An 18911-nucleotide genomic window follows, 5' to 3' on the forward strand; every position below is an offset into this window, starting at 1 on the left:
TGATGATCTGGCTGAGGGGGTTCAGGCCTATGCAGAACAGCAGCAGGGACAGAGCATCTCCTTGGTAGATGCCGCACTTGATGGAGACTTGTGCAATCAGCTTGATATATATGTATGTATATATATATATATATATATGTATGAATTTCCCTTCTCACCCCTGTGTGTGAGTGTCTTCCACAATCTCGGGTCCTCTACCAGAGGCCTGGGAGTTTGAGGGTTCTTCACAGTATCTTATCTGTTCCTAGCACTGCACTCTTCTGAACTGAGAGCTCTCATGTTGTTCCTGGGATCTGTTGGAGCCACTCTCCCAATTTGGGGGGTCATATCCCCAAGGGTGCCGATTACCATGGGGACCACTGTTGCCTTCACCTTCCATATCTTTTCTAGCTGTTCTTTCAGCCCTTGGTATTTCTCCAGCTTCTCAGGTTCCTTCTTTCTGATGTTGTTATCAGTTGGGACTGGTGTACCTCTTTAGGCATGTGGCCAGGGCTGTGAGTCATTGCTTGGCAGTCTCCAGGGCCTCAGGTATGGACAGCTTGCTGTACTTCTTATCTAACTTCATCCCACTTCTCTGCAGTTCTGATAGTTGGCTAATTTCTCTCTGTGTTACCCTTATTTTTGCCTCTAACCTTCTCCATGCGGGATACTGCTCCTTGGTTGTGGTGTATATTTTGTGGACAAGCATCTCAAGGATCACTGTTGCCGTGGCGTATATCAGCTTGTTGGTCTCAGTGATGGTCACAGTAGGAATTGTTCGTAATGCTGCATTCACATCTTCCAGTAGACTTTCAAAGGGTACTTCACAGTCTTGGTAACCGGCTACGGAGGTTCCAGGTGTCCATCTTACTCACGATCTTCACTCTCAGGTCAGCTGCTCTTGTGTCTTGCTCTTGTGGCTTGTTATTGAGGCTTGGTACCCAATCTCGGATGGTATTGTTTCCCCTCTGACCTTGCGTCCTGGCTCCCCCTTGCTGTAGCATTTGTGTTGTATCTCTTTGATCTCCAGTTGTGATAGCAGTTGCCGTTTGCAGATGTTGGAACACTGAGCTACTAGTTGTTTTGGCCCTAGTACCCTATCACTGGGGTTACTCATGTAGTTGCAGTTCTCTATTCTCAGCCCTCGTCCATGAATGTCGTGTTCCAGTAGCCCATTTCTCATCAGGTTGCCCTGGTCCCCTAGCACCCGTCGTGGACCTTGTTGACCTGGGCGACGTCTGAGCCGGTATGACTCCAGTATTTCTACCGCTCATTTGTAATGAGGTAGGTTAGTAGTGTTAAGGGCCCACATCCCTGGTCGGGATTCAAACCCCTGACCCCTTTATCTTCCCACACCAAAGTCAGTCAGAATTAGCCAAAAGGCTACTTTACATCCCCGGCGGGTTTGAAAAAACAATAACATATAAGAAAAAAACAACACATACGATCATGCACAGCACAGCAGAACAGACCATTCAGAACATGAAAGAAAATCCACAGTACAGAACAACAAATATGATATATATAATATATATATTTATAATAACATACATTAAATATGGTACATATAAAATGAATAACAGATCTGGTTCCTCTTTGAGATGGGTTTTAAATGTACTGACGGTAGCACATTCTCTTATTTCAGCTTGAATGATATTCCAAATCTCACAGCCCTGGACTGCTAATACCTGTTTACTGTATATTGTGCATCTATGAGGTATTGCACAGTCACCTCTAGTAAAGACTTTGCCACTAATGCTTGATTTTAACATGATGAACTCATCCAGTGGTGGTGGAGCAAGTCCATGTAACAAAGTTAGAGAAAGTTCTAACCCTAACCCTAACAAGCAAATTTGAAATTTTTATAAATTTCAAACATTAAAATATTGCATTTCTGATGTATGGGGTTTTCTATCTAATACTTTTAAGGATTTTGTAAATAGAGATTTTATTGGTTTAGTTAGTGATAGAGTATTTTATATGAGAAAAAAATCATGGAGTGGAGAAACAATTCAGCTGCATTTTCTGGCAATGATGGTCTAAATTTATGAAGATCAAAATTAGTCAGTTTAGATATGTTTTTCACATGATTTTTAAATGGTAAGGTGGAGTCTATGGTAACGCCAAGATATTTAAAGTTGAGTACAATCTGAAGTTTCAGATGTCAACTTTCAGGAAGACATTTGAACACGACCTTGTCGTTGGGTGTTTTGATACTACACAGTTTCTTTGGAATTCAGTAGAAGACATGATTCATGAGCCACTCATGAATACAGTTAATTGCTGATGTCAGTTTTTCTGAGACTTCCATATCAGACTTTGCTTGTGTAAAAATGACAGCATTGTCTGCATACAGCAGAGTCTTGATGTTTTGACAAACATTTGGTAAAACATTGATGCATAAGGAAAATAAAACTGGCCCAAGTATAGAACCTTGAGATATTCCTGCTTGACAGTCAAGATAGGGAGAGTTGATACCACTGACAAACACATAACAGCATATACTACAGTGCTCCTCTTTTGTTTTGGTGTCTGGTCCTATATAGTAGGTGTTTCAGAGAGCTTACACCAGTTCATTTCAAACCCACCAACACACTGGGGCAGAGACTGATTCACCCTAAAGACTGGACACCAAAACAAAAGAGGAGCAATTGAATGTCACTGACTTTGTCTCTGTTCTCTCTCTGTACCTTCTGCAGGTGTCCCTGCTCCTGGAGCTATATATATTGCTGATGTGCAGTTACTGGTCCCACCAACCTGCAGTGTCTATTTGTTGTTTATTTTTGCTGTTCTTTTCTCTCTCCTCTATCTACTCACCAGATGGCCGCCCAAACTGAGCCCGGTTCTGCTGCAGGTTTTTTCTTCCGTTAAAGGGAGTTTTTCCTCTCCACTGTCGCCAAGTGCTTGCTCATAAAGGATTTGTTGGGTTTTTTTGTTTTTTGTAAAGTGCCTTGAGATGATTTGTATTATGATTTGGTGCTATACAAATAAAATTGAATTGAATTGAATTGGAATAATCAATTTAGGATTGAGGCAGCTGCCCTCCACTGTGTTGGCACATGGCATAGATGTAAAAAAAGATGGAATTATTTTCTTAAATTTAGTAACAGGCTTAGACTGCCTGAAGATTCCCCTCTGGAACCCTCTTCTCTGCTCCTCTTTATTCTCTTCCTCCTCTTCCCTCCTCCATTGACTTCCAATGAAAAATCAGCACGAATTACCAAGTCGCTATTGTTGCCACGGTAATCACTGTGGCTTTGTCGTCGTTGTTTAAAGATGCTCTTAATATTCCTAAATTCATTATGTTGATATTTTCTCCAAAACAAGATATTAAGGTAAAAAACTGACCTTTCATCCATGTCACCTGTAGTTATTTTATTTTATTTTAAATGTATTGGGCTATAGAATGCATAATATTTGGTTTTTAGGGGTTTAGTGTTTTATTTACATTAATGAGAAATAAAATTAACTTTTTTTGATTTTGGAAAATGGCTGCAATGACACAAAGAGTGAAAAATTTAAAGGGGTCTGAATACTTTCTGTATCCACTGTATAATATTTATTTAATATTTATCTTTAATATTCAGAACTTTATTTTTAAAAAAATCTGGTTTGACTCATTTCCATAAAAACCATTTGCCTCACCAGCTAAATCCCTCCAGAGAGCACCAAAAACCATAACGCAGGGATAAATATTTTACATACCATATATTCTTCACTTATAGCTTCTGCACAGATGGCCAAAAAAGAACAAAATAATCCAAATGAATTGTCAATACCCTCCAAAGCACGAGAGGAAGAAGGGAAGAAGAAATGTGAGATTGGGAAGTGAAACTGTAGCCATAAGCAAACTACTTTTCCATCCTCCTCCTCATGTGGTTTCTGACAGTAATGTGTGGGTTATTAAAAATACATCACACTTGTTGCTCCACAGTTGGGTGTTGCTAGTAGACTTTGTTTACACTGTGGATCAATTGAGTTAATGTTTAATGCTAGTCATCAGTAGCCTTGCTTCCAGGAATACATCACTCATCTCCTTAAAAACTGTCACTAAAGAGATTAACATGAGTTTCTAATGGTACAGAGGCACTTAAACTGGGGATGTTCAAGAAAATCTTTTCAAATACTGCAACAAACACTACAATCCTTGCATATGTTTGTGACATATTTGTGTTTGGAAAATGTTTTAGTCTTTTCATTGTGTTACAATTGTTTACATATAATCCTGCACCTATTAAGTGTACATTTTGTAATTTCTGAGAACATTGCTGCCGTCAACTGTGCCTGACAATAGTTTCACCCTGTTTAACCCCATTCAGTGTCAGACAAATGGTGAATCACTGTTTAGCCTTATTTTATGACTTATCTTAACAAATGGTTGACCGCTGTTTCAACCCCATTTGTTGACTTATATTGACAGATGGTTGAAACTGCCCTCACCCCAGGAAGCCTTTCTTCATACCACATAAACTATAAAATGCTCAGTTTGGTTGTGCCTAGCCAAGGATCTCTCACTCTGCACTTATTGTGCTTAGTGACAGTTTACTCCTTGTGCAAGTAAAACTGATATAAACTCTGAAGTTCATCCTTTGAGTTTATTCTGTTAAGAATTTATCCAACAATTTGGTTCAGTGATTGCAGAATGTAATATACAAGTTAAATACAATTGGCTGTAAGTTTAATTCTCTATTTTATGCAAGTTAGTTGTGCAACTAAAATGAATGATATTCATCTTACTAATTTCAACTATTGAAAAAATAAAATAAATAAATAGTCCAGGTTTTCCACAGTAATGGTGGGCTTATTTCACAGTAACAACTCCGTTGTTCTCTCTTTCTGTCATCCATCATTTACAAATTAAAACTTATGTATGACTAAAGTGCATCTGAGTGGAGTAATGTTCATTAATCTAAGAACACCTGCATAACTAAACATCTGTGCTAAGGTTTTTCATCACTGTATTAAATAAAGTACATACAGTAAACAAGCACTGTCATGTGGTGACAGGAAAAGAGCCACTTGAGCTCACCAGTTATGCTGATGGGGCCATTAATTAAGCCAATCCATGTATTTATTAGGTAATATTTCTGACACAATATACTTGTCTCCATGTAACGTGGGTGGAATAAATCTCCTCTCTGGATCTTGGAGTATTTTGACTAGCAAGGCTTTAATATTACAGTAATTGTGACCAGTGACTTCAGCTTATTTAGACTGTACTCTTTTATTGTTAAATAGGATCTGCCTAGTTCTGTATTGGTAGGTGTAAGTGACTTCACTGTATTTACTTTGTACTTACCATTTGTTATAAAGCTCACTCATCGTGAAATGACTGCAATAAAAGGTCAGTTTGTGCCCCAGGTTTGTCCTTAAAATATTTTGCAAGTACAATCATGTGTGTCTTTGGCCTTAAAGGCTACATTAGTGGAGCAAAACACAGATACATGTGTCTGACTAGCTTTAGCTAAATGTACAGTAAATCCCCCTGCCGAGAGATGGTACTATATATGAAATATACCTGCACACTGGATTCGCGTCAACACAGCATAATTAAACTTCATTAATTTTACACAGACAACAAAACAGATATCATTATACAGACTGACATATGCATAGGAAAATCATCAGTGTTAACTCAACATTAAAAACTGTAAACTCTGAATTTATTTAACACTTTTGCTGTGTGGAAGCAGGGCTCATATTATACACATAATTTTCTCTAAGTTTACGCAGTGGTTTTTCCAAAGAAGTCCATACAGTAGCTTCATTATAGATAGGAGGCTGACAGATAATGGGTAAAAACAGAAAGTAACAGCCACGGTAATCAGAATGTACACATTACCAATGAAATACAAGACAGTGCCATTAAAGGCTGGTCGTCTGCTGCATCGGCTCTTGAATGTTTGGCTGCTTTTGTTTCTATGGATTTTGCTTTACCTGATTCATAATGTTTTGGTGCTTCTTGTTTATGATTGATCTGTTTTACTCTATTTGTTCCCTAGTAGAACCTACAAAACATACATGCAGAGATTCTGGAATCTCCAGTTCTCTTCCGCCCCCAGTATTGAACAAACTGGATTACCTCCAATGACAACCTGTTGTGACTTACTGAAAGAAACATTCCAGAAAACCTGGAAATATGAATGATGTGCGAGTGTGACCGAAGGCTCAACTGGACCTTTGGCACAGAAACAATGGATCCTATTAATCAACATGGAAACAGGTTGCTTCACCCATACATATCAGATTGTGATCAGAGCTTTTGCCAGGGGACAGGTAAATTCAACAAGCTCACTGCTAATTGGCTCAGTGGTCACCATGGGAACATTTTCTAGACACTGCCCTATTATCCAAATATGGTAGTTCGGGCTCTACAAAAGCAACAGGGTGACGTCCAAAAATGGCGATTGAATTGGCCCCATTACACTATGGATGACCTCACACTGTATGGGCCCACCCCCTATACACTGTCAATGGGTGAATGGAACAGGACTGTTGCAACTTGCACAAAACAAAAACAAAGTTACACCAGCGGTGCACCAGCTGTGCCGTGCTTATTAGTGATGGGAAGTTCGGCTCTTTTCAGAGAGCCGGCTCTTTTGGCTCAGCTCCCAAAGAAGACTCCTGAACGGCTCTTAATTTAGGATTTTTTGTAGGCCTTTATTTTACCATAACTTTGCAAAAATGAATGGTTTGTGTGGTTTCGCTAGATAGTAGGTAGGGACAGTGGGAATCTCGGGGTGTACAAAGGGCAGGGACTTAATCATCGTGAGCTTCTCTGCTTCAATACGCAACTACACGAGGAAAAAAAACTGCGAGCCGGCTCTTCTGATACACTACAAAGCATCGGCTCTCAGAGCTGCATCTTTTGCGCATGACACTTCACTAATGCTTATCATAGACATACAGGCTACTATATACACTAGATTATCTATGGCAGAGGGACCAAACAGCAAAGCTTTATTTCCGGTAATGTTGGAGCATTTTGGGTACACCAAGAAAGACCAGGGCATCATTGAAGACGATGGATCACATGTTTGCAAAAGCTCCAGTAAAAAAGTTACTGCTGAAAGCCAGTACATCAAACGTGTCACAATCAATGCTGCAGCAGTGAGAGTTGGGCTTTCATTGCACAACAAAAACAAAGTGGTATGTAATGTTAGTCTATGGAAGACAGAATGTAGTCCTCTCAGACCTTTAGTCAGTGAACATTTAACATTAAATCTTGTTGCTTGTTGCCTCCTGTCTGTGTTGAGTAAATGTTCGGCTTTGTAAGTTAATATACCAGGAGTAAAACACTAACAGGAGCTGGTAGACTTCCAGGCAGTAGCGGCTGTACCTCAGGTCCAAAAGAATACACAAACTGAAAACACTAAATCATTTTGTGATCTATTTCCACTCTTTACTTTCAAAAGGGAAATACTGTTAGATGTTTACAGAGCACAGGTCACCTTTCCTTAATTCAGAATCAGAATCAGAATGAGCTTTATTGCCAAGTGTGTGCACACACACACACACAAGGAATTTGTTTAGGTACAGGGGAGGTACTCCAGTGCAAACAGACGTAAATACAAATGCTACAAAGGATCAAACAGTAAACATAAATGCTACAGAAACAAATGCTACAAAAAACTAAAGAAAAATGCACAGATAACCTGAAGACAGAAGTAAGGGGAACTAATTGGTGTACAAAGAGCAAAAAGGTTCCAGTGTCATAGTGCAGGTGGTGGAAGGGAATGGTGGAGAGCTATGAGTTTAAGAGTTGGATGGCCTGAGGGAAGAAGCTTACTTTGTGCCAGGCTGTCTTGATGTTTGGAGCTCTGAAGCTCCGGCCAGAGGGTAAGAGCTGGAAGAGGTGGTGGCTCGGGTGGGTGGCATCCAGAGTGATTTTCTGAGCTCTTTTTCTCACTCTGGAGATGAACAGGTCTTGGAGGGTGGGTTAGGGAACACCGATGATCTTCTCAGCAGTCCGAACTGTCCTCTGAAGTCTTTGGATGTCTGATTTAGACGCAGAACTAAACCAGATAGTGATGGAGGAGCACAGGACAGACTCGATGACCGCTGAGTAGAACTGGGTCAGCAGCGCCTGTGGAAGGTTGAACTTCTTCAGCTGGCGCAGGAAGTACAACCTCTGCTGGGCCTTCTTCATGATGGAGTCGATGTGGAAGTTCCACTTCAGGTCCTGAGAGATGGTGGTACCCAGGAACCTGAATGACTCCACTAGTGCCACAGTGCTGTTCATGATGGTGAGGTGGGGGGTGGGTGGGGGCATTTCTCCTGAAGTCCACAACCATGTCCACTGTTTTGAGCGTGTTTAGCTCCAGGTTGTTATGACTGCACCAGAGAGCCAGCTGCACCACCTCATGTCTGTATGCAGACTCTTCACCATCCTGGATGAGACCAATGACAGTGGTGTCATCTGCAAACTTCAGGAGTTTTACAGAGGAGTCACGGGAGGTGCAGTCGTTTGTGTAGAGGGAGAAGAGCAGTGGGGAGAGAACACACCCCTGGGGGGCGCCGGTGCTGGTGATGCGGGAGCCAGAAATAAATTTCCCCATCCTCACTAGCTGTTGCCTATCCGTCAGGAAGCTTGTAATCCACTGACAGGTAGAATCAGGAACGGAGAGCTGGGAGAGTTTATTCTGGATGAGTGATGGGATGATGGTGTTGAACGCCGAGCTGAAGTCCACAAACAGAATCCTTACATAAGTCCCTGGTTTGTCCAGATGTTGCAGGATGTAGTGCAGCCCCATATTGACTGCATCATCCACGGACCGATTGGATCGGTAGGCAAACTGCAGGGGGTCCAGGAAGGGTCCAGTGATGTTATTCAGGTGGGCCAATACCAGTCTTTCAAAGGACTTCATGACCACAGATGTCAGAGCCACCGGTCTGTAGTCATTGAGTCCTGTGATTTTTGGCTTCTTGGGGATGGGAATGATGGTGGAGCATTTGAAGCATGCAGGGACTTCACACAGCTCCAGTGATCTGTTGAAGATCAGAGAGAAGATGGGAGCTAGCTGGTCAGCACAAGTTCTGAGGCATGTTGGTGAAACCCCATCTGGTCCTGGTGCTTTCCTTATCTTCTGCTTCCTGAAGAGCCGACACACATCATCCACACTGGTCTGAAGTATAGGAGCGGGGGAGAGGGGGTTAATGGTTGAAGGTGTTAAAGGTCGCTCTGGAAGACAATCAGAGCGGGTGGGGGTGATTCAAATCTGCAATAGAACTCATTCAGATCATTCACCAGGGTTTGATTACCTATTGAGGAGGGGGATGATGTCCTGTAGTTGGTTATTGTCCTCAGGCCTCTCCACACTGAAGCAGAGTCATTAGCTGTAAACTGGTTTTCCAGCTTTTTGGAGTAGCTCCTCTTAGCTGCTCTGATCTCCTTATTCAGTGTGTTCCTGGCCTGATTATACAAGACAAAGCAGGCTTGTAGCTCCTGCTCTGTTTCCCTGGTCCATCTCTTGACAGTTCTCACTACAGGCTTAGCAGATTTGAGCTTTTGCCTGTATGTTGGTATGAGGTGGACCAGACAGTGGTCAGAGAGTCCTAAAGCTGCTCTGGGGACGGCGTGATATGCATCCTTTATTGTGGTGTAGCAGTGGTCGAGAATATTCCCCTCTCTGGTGGGGCGCTTGATGTGCTGCTTGAATTTGGGCAGTTCGTCGCTCAAGTGTGCTTTATTAAAGTCTCCGAGGATGATAAGACAGAGTCCGGGTGCTGCTGCTCCGTGTTTGCAATCTCCTCAGCCAGCGACGCACGCTTGCGGGGGAATGTAAACACTGACCAGAATGCACGAGGAGAACTCCCGCGGCGAGTAGATGTCATGATCCGCAGTCTGGACTTCCTGTTTGCTTTTGCTTTGGTGGATCATGACGGGAACTGGTTTGGTTATTTTCTGTTCCCCCAATTAGTGATTGTTTTCACCTGCGCCTCGTTTTCCCGGCAGGGCTTCTTATACACCTGGTGGTGCCAGTGGCATTCGCCAGGTTGTCTGTTTACCAACCTCCCCGTTACCCACGGCTCGTCACTTCTCAGCACACATCGGAGGATGTACGTTGTGCTTCTTAGTCGTCGGTGGATCGACTAAGACTTTCTTTTCGCCGCCATTCACCTCACAGACACGAAAGGAGACCAGGGAAGTACTTTTGTTGTGCCCTTGTGTTTTCCCGTTATTTCTACACAGACTGGTAGCTTGTTTCCACTGAGCAGGGGGCTCAGTGCCTTTTTTATCCCGACTGGAGTCGGGCTTATGAGACGTGTGGTGAGCAACGGAGATCCCGTTCGCAAGAAATGTTTGTGAAGCAAGGCTTCTGATCTGCATGTTGCTGGATGTTGTTCACTCATGTCTGACCTAGCTCTTCATGGACATCTACTGGTCATTGTTTGTCATAATTGTCTGTGTGAAATAAAGCCCCTTTCCCTTCAGTCCTGTGGTTTCGTTTGTGGATGAAGTCTCCTCCGTAACCAAACCGTGTCAGTAGAAGGGTTTACAGTTAATGAAAAGCGCTTCCAGGTCAGGACAGCAGATCTTCTTCAACACTGTTACATCTGTACACCACCTCTCTAATTGATGTAAAAGCATGTCCCACCACCGCGCAATTTCCCCGTTGCGTCTGATTTGCGGTCCGCTCTGATCAGCTGGAATCCGGGCAGATGGAGCGCGCTGTCCGGTATGGCTCCATTAACAGGGTATCTGCAGGTTTCTAAGAGCTAGATTTAAGACTTTTTAAGACCTTTTTAATACCACGCTGAATGAAATTTAAGACCAATTTTGTAGAAATAAAATAAAACATCCCACAATACAACCAATTACCATAACACACTGTTGGTGTTGCCCTCCGGGGAAGCGAATCACTTTTGTCTTGCAAGCGTATCGTGTTGTGTGTGTTGTATAGTTCGTCTACAGAATAGCAACAGACTAGCTATAGTTTAACACACCTAAAAACTAACTAAACTCTAAACAATTCATTAACCGCTACATTCCGGTACTAGTCAAGTACCTTTCTATTTTGACCGGTGTTTATTGCTATTTCCTGACTTAGTGCTCGTTAGCCTACTGGTTAGCTTAGCTAGCTAGTTAGCTTAGATAACATGGCCTCTCCCTCTCTCTCTCTTTCTTGCTCGGTGTGCCACATGTTTAGTTATTCCTCTGCCTCCTTTAGCGATAATGATACCTGTAATAAGTGTAAGGTTCTGCCAGCTTTGGAGGCGAGGATCACTGATTTGGAAGCGTGGCTCCGCACCTTCGAACAAAAGCCAGCTAGCCTAGCCCCGTTAGGTGGTGTGGAGCCACCAAGCTCAGGGTCTGTTAGCGGTCCAAGGGCAGCTCCGGAGCAGCCCGGAGAATTAGCCTGGGTGACGGTCCGACGGAAACGTACTCCTAAGCAGAAGCCCACGGCTCATCACCTGCCTGTTCACGTTTCTAATAGATTTTCCCCGCTCAGCGACACACCCGCTGAGAAAGCGACTCTGATAATTGGCGATTCCATAGTCAGGAACGTGAAAATAGAGATGCCAGCGACCATAGTCAAATGTATTCCTGGGGCCAGAGCGGGCGACATTGAGTCAAATCTGAAGCTGCTGGCTAAGGCTAATCGTAAATATGGGAAAATTGTCATTCATGTCGGCAGCAATGACACCCGATTACGCCAATCGGAGGTCACTAAAATTAATGTTGAGTTGGTGTGTAACTTTGCTAAATTAATGTCGGACTCCGTAGTTTTCTCTGGACCCCTCCCCAATCTGACCAGCGATGACATGTTTAGCCGTATGTCGTTATTCCGTCGCTGGCTGTCTAGGTGGTGTCCAGCAAACGATGTGGGCTTCATAGACAATTGGGCCACTTTTTGGGGAAAACCCGGTCTGGTAGCGAGAGATGGCATCCATCACACTTTGAATGGTGCAGCTCTCATCTCTAGAAATTTGGCCGAGTTTATTAGCCGACCTAAAGCCTGACAATCCAGGGTGGGGACCGGGATGCAGAGACTCAGTCTAAAACGCCTCTCTGCAGTTTCCTTAGAGCCGCCGTCCCCCTCAAACGACATAGAGACTGTGTCTCTCCCTCGAACACATAAATCAATTAAATCAGAAGTTAACAGAAGAGGAGTTATTCATAAAAACGTAATAAAATTAAGACCACTCCTCTTATTAAACAGAAAAACAGAACTGTCAAATGTGGACTATTAAATATTAGGTCCCTTTCTTCTAAATCTCTTAGTAAATGATTTGATAACTGATCACCAAATTGACCTACTTTATCTTACTGAAACCTGGTTACAGCAGGATGAATATGTCAGTCTGAATGAATCAACCCCCCTCAGTCATAAAAATTATCATGTTCCTCGAAGCACAGGTCGAGGTGGAGGAGTAGCTGCAATCTTCCACTCGAACTTATTATTAAACTTTCATCCTCAGAACAGTTATAACTCATTTGAGAGCCTCACTCTTAGTCTCTCACATCCAAACTGGAAAACACAACAACCAGTTCTACTTGTCACTGTGTACCGTCCACCTGTTCCTTACTCAGAGTTTTTAACTGAATTCCCTGACTTTCTGTCTGATTTAGTGCTTAGATCAGATAAAGTTATTATAGTGGGAGATTTTAACATTCATGTAGATGTTGAAAATAACAGCCTCAGCATTACATTTAGTTCTATATTAGATTCAATTGGTTTCATTCAAAACGTTAATAAACCCACCCACTGTTTTAATCACACCCTTGATCTTGTTCTGACCTATGGCATCGAAATTGAACATCTAATAGTTTTTCCCCCAAATCCTGTTTTGTCAGATCATTCTTTAATAACTTTTGAATTTAAAATGATGGATCATGCAGCTTTTGGAAGAAAATTCCACTACAGCAGATGTTTATCTGACAACGCTGTTAATAAATTTAAGAAAATGATTCCATCTTTATTTGCATCTATCTATGCCAAGTATAAAGTGGAGGGCAGCTGCCTCAATCCTACTCCCTACCAAATTGATCATGTTGTTGACAGCGCTGTAACCTCACTGCATGAAACTTTTGATTCTGTAGCCCCTCTGAAAAAGAAGTTAGTGAATCAGAGAAGAGTAGCCCCATGGTATAATTTACATGTTCGTACATTAAAGCAGGCATCACGAAGGCTGGAAAGGAAGTGGCGTTCCACAAACTTAGAGGAAATTTTTCTAGCCTTAACTCAAAAAGCCTAGTCTTGATCCAGGAGTCTTGGCTAATTATAGACCAATATCCAACCTGCCATTTATTTCTAAAATCCTAGAAAAAGCTGTTGCTAAGCAGCTATCAGACCACTTACACAGGAATGAACTATTTGAAGATTTTCAATCAGGATTTAGAGCACATCATAGTACAGAAACAGCACTGTTGAAAGTTACCAACGATCTTCTCTTAGCCTCAGATAATGGACTTGTTTCAATACTTGTCCTCCTAGACCTTAGTGCAGCATTCGACACCATTGACCACAACATCTTATTACAGAGACTGGAGCATGTGATTGGTATCAGAGGAACAGCGTTAAAGTGGTTCCAATCCTATTTATCGGACAGATTCCAGTTTGTTCATGTCCATGATGAACCTTCCACACGAACAAAAGTTAGTTATGGAGTTCCACAAGGTTCTGTGCTAGGACCGATTCTGTTCACCCTGTACATGCTTCCTTTAGGATATATCATTAGGAAGCACTCTATTAATTACCACTGCTATGCGGATGACACTCAGTTATATCTATCTATTAAACCTGTTAACACAAACCAGTTAACCACACTTCAAGCCTGTCTAACTGACATAAAGGCCTGGATGACCAGTAACTTTTTACTTTTAAACTCGGAGAAAACAGAAGTCATTATATTTGGGCCTAAAAATCTCAGAAATAACTTTTCTCAAATTATAGCTACTCTAGATGGCATAACCCTGGCCTCTAGCACTACTGTAAAAAACCTTGGAGTTATTTTTGACCAGGACATGTCCTTTAACTCACACATAAAACAAAACTCTATAACTGCATTCTTTCACCTGCGCAACATTTTCAAAATTAGGAACATCCTGTCTCAAAATGATGCAGAAAAACTAGTCCATGCATTTGTTACCTCAAGGCTAGATTACTGTAACTCATTACTATCTGGATGTCCCAATATCTCCATAAAAAGCCTCCAATTAATCCAGAATGCCGCAGCCAGAATCCTGACAGGAACTAGCAAGAGAGATCATATTTCTCCTATATTGGCTTCTCTTCATTGGCTCCCTGTAAAATATAGAATAGAATTTAAAATCCTTCTTCTCACATACAAATCCCTTCATAATCAAGCTCCTTCATACCTCAAAGACCTCATAGTACCATATTATCCCAGTAGACCACTTCGCTTTCACAGTGCAGGTCTACTTGTGGTTCCCAGAGTTTCCAAAAGCAGAATGGGAGGCAGAGCCTTTAGTTATCAAGCTCCTCTCCTATGGAACCAGCTCCCAGCCTGGGTTCAGGAGGCAGACACTCTCTGTACTGTTAAGGCTAGACTTAAAACCTTCCTCTTTGACAAAGCATATAGTTAGGGCTGGCTTCAGGCAACCCTGAACCATCCCTTAGTTATGCTGCCATAGGCCTAGACTGCCCGAGGACCATCGGTGCACTGAGCTCCCCTAACCTAACCCCCCCCCCCCTCATCTCCTCACCACCTCATGTATATTCCACCATTGAATGTTACTAACCTTGTGCTACCTCTCTCCCCTAGTTTGTGCTCTCTCCCTCTCTCTCTGTTCTCTCTGTACCTTCTGCAGGTGTCCCTGGTCCTGGAGCTGTATATCGCTGATGTGCAGTTACTGGTCCCACCAACCTGCATGTGTCTATTTGTTGTTTATTGTTGCTGTTCTTTTCTCTCTGCTCTATCCACTCACCCCAACCGGTTGAGGCAGATGGCCGCCCAAACTGAGCCCGGTTCTGCTGGAGGTTTTTTTCTTCCGTTAAAGGGAGTTTTTCCTCTCCACTGTCGCCAAATGCTTGCTCATAAGGGAATTGTTGGGTTTTTAGTTTTAGTTTTTGTAAAGTGCCTTGAGATGATATGTATTGTGATTTGGCGCTATACAAATAAAATTGAATTGAATTGAATTGAATTGAATCTATTGATATAAACTGTTTACACACCGTTTGATTTATTGTGTAAAACAAAAATAAAATGCCAGGTGTTTTCCGACAGGTTTCCGCAGCCGCTTTGTCTTATTCACACCGCATGTGGGTCTCCAAAGCTTTCATACCCATTGTTCCGAGTTTTAAATTTTTTTGCACAGCCTGCACCGGACCTCGAACACGTTGCCACTAACTGGACTTAACCACGGCGCAAAATTAGGGTTTTGTAACCAATTGTCATTAAATTTACATTTACCCATGGCAAAAGACTAATGCTGAGACTTCCCTGCAGTTCACGCAGCTGCCGGAAAGCATGTGTTAAATAAACTCCCCTGAAACGTGTATTTTATTTGGTTCCGCCTATTTCGTTCTGCGTAACAAATACGTGAAAGGCTTTCAAATTGATTTCAAGATGAAAATAAAATCTTCTTTATGGGGTCAGTTAGATTTCATTTTAAGACCTTTGAAACGCGAATTTAAGACATTTTAATGCTAATTAAGGCCTTAGTTTTATAATATGGAATTTAAGACTTTTTAAGGATCTGCGGACACCCTGATTAAGCCAGGTCTCCATGAAACACAGAGCAGCAGAGTACGAGAAGTCTTTGTTTATCCGGGTAAGCAGGTGTATTTTGTCCATCTTGTTGGGTAGAGAGCGGAGGTTCGCCAGATGTATGCTGGGCAGAGCTATCCCGAAGCCGCGCTGACGAAGTTTCACCAACGCACCAGTGCGCTTCCCGCGTTTGGGCTTTCTGAGAAGCGCAGCCGCTCCGCCAACTAAAACGCTCCACAAAACATCAGAGTGTATAAAAGTTGGAGGCAAAATATCCTGGGAGTGCTGCCGAATGCTTAGCAGTTCAGCCCAAGTTAGACTTAATAAGTTACAGAAATAAAGTGCAGGACAAACTAACAAAAATAACAAAACAACTGGAGAACTATCCTTTGACTAACGAGAAGCCAGTGTAGTGATCTAAGAACTGGTGTGATATGGTCCAGTTTCCTGGTGTTTGTAAGGACTCTGGCAGCAGCATTCTGGATTAGCTGCAGCTGCCTGATTGACTTTTTGCTAAGACCTGTGAACAAGCCATTACAACAATCTAACCTAAATGCGTGAACAAGTTTTTCTGCATCTTGTTTAGACAGAAAACCTTTTATTCTAGCAATGTTTTTAAGGTGGTAATAGGAAGATTTAGTGATGGATTTTATGTGGTTGTTAAAATTCAGGTCTGAGTCAATGATTACATCAAGGTTTCTGGCTTCATTTGTAGCTTTCAATGACACGGAGCCAAGGTGAGCAATGACCTTTGACCTTTCATTTTTGGGGCCAAAAACAATCACTTCTGTCTGTATTGAGCTGGAGAAAATTCTGGCGCATCCATTCTTTGCCTTGATTAATACACTCACATAATGAAATTAGAGGACTAGGTATGGTAGTCAATGTTTTAGTATTCCATAATCTGAGCGAGGGGCAGCATGTAGATATTGAATAAGAGAGGACCAAGAATAGACCCCTGAGGAACCCCACATTTCATTTTTGTTCGCTCAGACTCATAGTTACCAAGTGAGACAAAATAGTCTCTATCTTGTAAGTAAGATTTTAGCCAATTTAACACTGAGCCAGTAACTTCCACCCACGCTTCTAGTCTATCAAGCAGCACATCATGATCAATTGTATCAAATGCAGCACTGAGATCCAGTAGTACTAAAACAGAGGTTTTGGATTCATCATTATTCAAATGTAAATCATTTAAAATTTTAATAAGTGCAGTCTCAGTGCTGTGGTGTGTGCGAAATCCAGACTGAAGTGCATTAAAAAGATTGTTTTGCACCATAAATCTGTGAATTTGTTGAGAAACTAGTTTTTCAATTATTTTTCCCAAAAATGGAAGATTTGATATTGGCCTGTAGTTACTTACTGCTGAAGCATCTAGATTAGGCTTTTTAAGAAGAGATTTTGTGACAGCAGTTTTTAAGGCCTGGGGAAACTGCCCTGACTGAAGAGAACTATTGACAATCTGCAATACATCTGGAGCTAAGCTGTTAAAAACATTTTTAAAAAAATTTGTTGGTAAAATATCAAGGCAGCATGATGTAGATTTTAATTGTAGAAGCGTTTCTGCCAGAGCTCTGTGATCAAGGAGATCAAAATGTTCTAGATTCAATGGAGAACAAGGAGGCACAGGTGATATTGTCATGTTCCTAGGACTGCAGCTAGAGATAGTTTGTCTTATCTTTGATATTTTGTCTGTGAAAAAGGCTGCAAAATCATTGCATGACTTTTTGGACAGCAGTTTAGAAGGGAGAGAGGGTGCTGGGTTTGTGAGTCTGTCTACAACAGAAAACAATGTGTGGGCATTATTGCTGTTTCTATTGATAACCTCTGAGAAAAATGATTGCCTTGCATTTTTTAGTTTTTGGTTATAGTTGTGAAGACTCTCTTTGTACAAGTCAAAATGAACCTGGAGTTTGGTTTTTCGCCACTTGCGTTCTGCTTGTCTGCATATTCTTTTCACCATTTTACACAATAGATTTGTAAGCTAGCAAATCAAAACAAATATGGATAGAGAAAAAAGAAAGATACTGCAACTTTAAATAATTTTCACCTTTTGAGGAAAAATAAAAAACCATTTTTGATAATGTTGCCCCCTTGTTTGCCGGCTCGGTCCCCTCACAGACAATAAAGCAGACTTTGACTTGAGAGATTTGAAAGATTTGGAGAGCTATGAACAATCCTGGGTTTGTTAAGCTACTACCAGCAGTACCGACAAGTACCTTGGAATCCCACAGGCAAATGGAAACCATGAAGATGCTGCAAGGAGAGCAGTAACTACCAAATACCTACAAAGGCTGAGGACTAGTGAGCATCAGAGCCATTATCCAGGATGAAACAGCAAGATCTATGAGTACATCATGAAGATGGCCCAGAGTGATGATGTGCTTAGTGAATACCTCAGGCAACTCTCAGATACTAAAAGTGATGGACAAAGAGCAAGAACCATCTTGGAAAGACAAACCCCTGCACAGTATGCACCACTGGAAGATATCGATGGCTGATTTTGAAAAGTCCTGGCTGGACAAAGCTGGACTGAAAGACAGCACAGAGGCACTAGTCATGGCAGCACAGGAACAAGCCCTAAGTACAAAATCAATAAGAGGTTGGGGTCTGCCAAACCAGGCATGACCCCTGATGCAGGCTGTGTAAAGAAGCCCAAGTAAGCTCAGTGAGCGAGGTTACATGCAGAGGATATGGGACTATGGAAACCTTGAAAAACAACATCTACATTAACATCTAAACAACTCAATATTCCAACATCCGCAATCCAAACCTCCGAAATGGCAAAGCTGTAAGTCACAGATGGTATGAAAAGAAATCACTGTCTGGATGGAGTAGAAGTGAAGGCTGAAGTCAGAGTCGAGGTTACAAGCCGGGAGCTCAAGTTCCGGTAGTCAGTCCAATGAAGCAAATCAACAATAGCTTAATCCAACAGGCAAAATCCATAGAAACAGGCAAGGGGTCATACACTCGAGTAATAGGCATTCCAATGGTAACACTTAGTAAGGCAGGTAAACCGGCAATACTTTGCAACACTAAAGCAGGTGAGCTTTGCTTATATGGCTGCTAAGCCTGATATGAGCAATGACTGAAAGGGCGTGAAATCTGTCAGTATTCGGGTGATGGTTCCCTCTGCTGGCGAGGCATTACACTATGCTTCATTGTCACATCAATTATATTTCCATGTCTAACTTAAACAGACCATTTCTCAGAGTGACAAAGGTGAGCCTATTTATTTAGTCTTTTTTATCACAACT

Source organism: Mastacembelus armatus, chromosome 14 (assembly GCF_900324485.2).
Source record: "Mastacembelus armatus chromosome 14, fMasArm1.2, whole genome shotgun sequence".
NCBI classification, from domain to species: domain Eukaryota; kingdom Metazoa; phylum Chordata; class Actinopteri; order Synbranchiformes; family Mastacembelidae; genus Mastacembelus; species Mastacembelus armatus.